This window comes from Podarcis liolepis, assembly GCF_965112155.1.
Source record: "Podarcis liolepis genome assembly, chromosome: 16".
NCBI classification, from domain to species: Eukaryota; Metazoa; Chordata; class Lepidosauria; order Squamata; family Lacertidae; genus Podarcis; species Podarcis liolepis.
Genome location: NC_139567.1, coordinates 12,710,224 through 12,710,473, shown reverse-complemented (window position 1 = coordinate 12,710,473; position 250 = coordinate 12,710,224).

Sequence of the window (250 nt, the reverse complement as noted above, 5' to 3'; positions counted from 1 at the left end):
TGCACCTTGTCATTCTTGGTGCTCATTAGCAGAACAGCATCCTGAATCTGTTTTAAGGCACAAATAGTGAGTCTCCTACTACTCCATCCTTTTGGCTACATTGAGGAGCAAAAGGAGGTATATGATCTTATGGCTCTGTTAATATTTCATTTGCTTAGTAGTTGTGGTTCTCTGGATGTAAAGTGCAAAGCACCTTCATGAACGTTGTAGCCTGTACAATCCGACCTTGCTCTTCTTGTTTCCTTTTGTG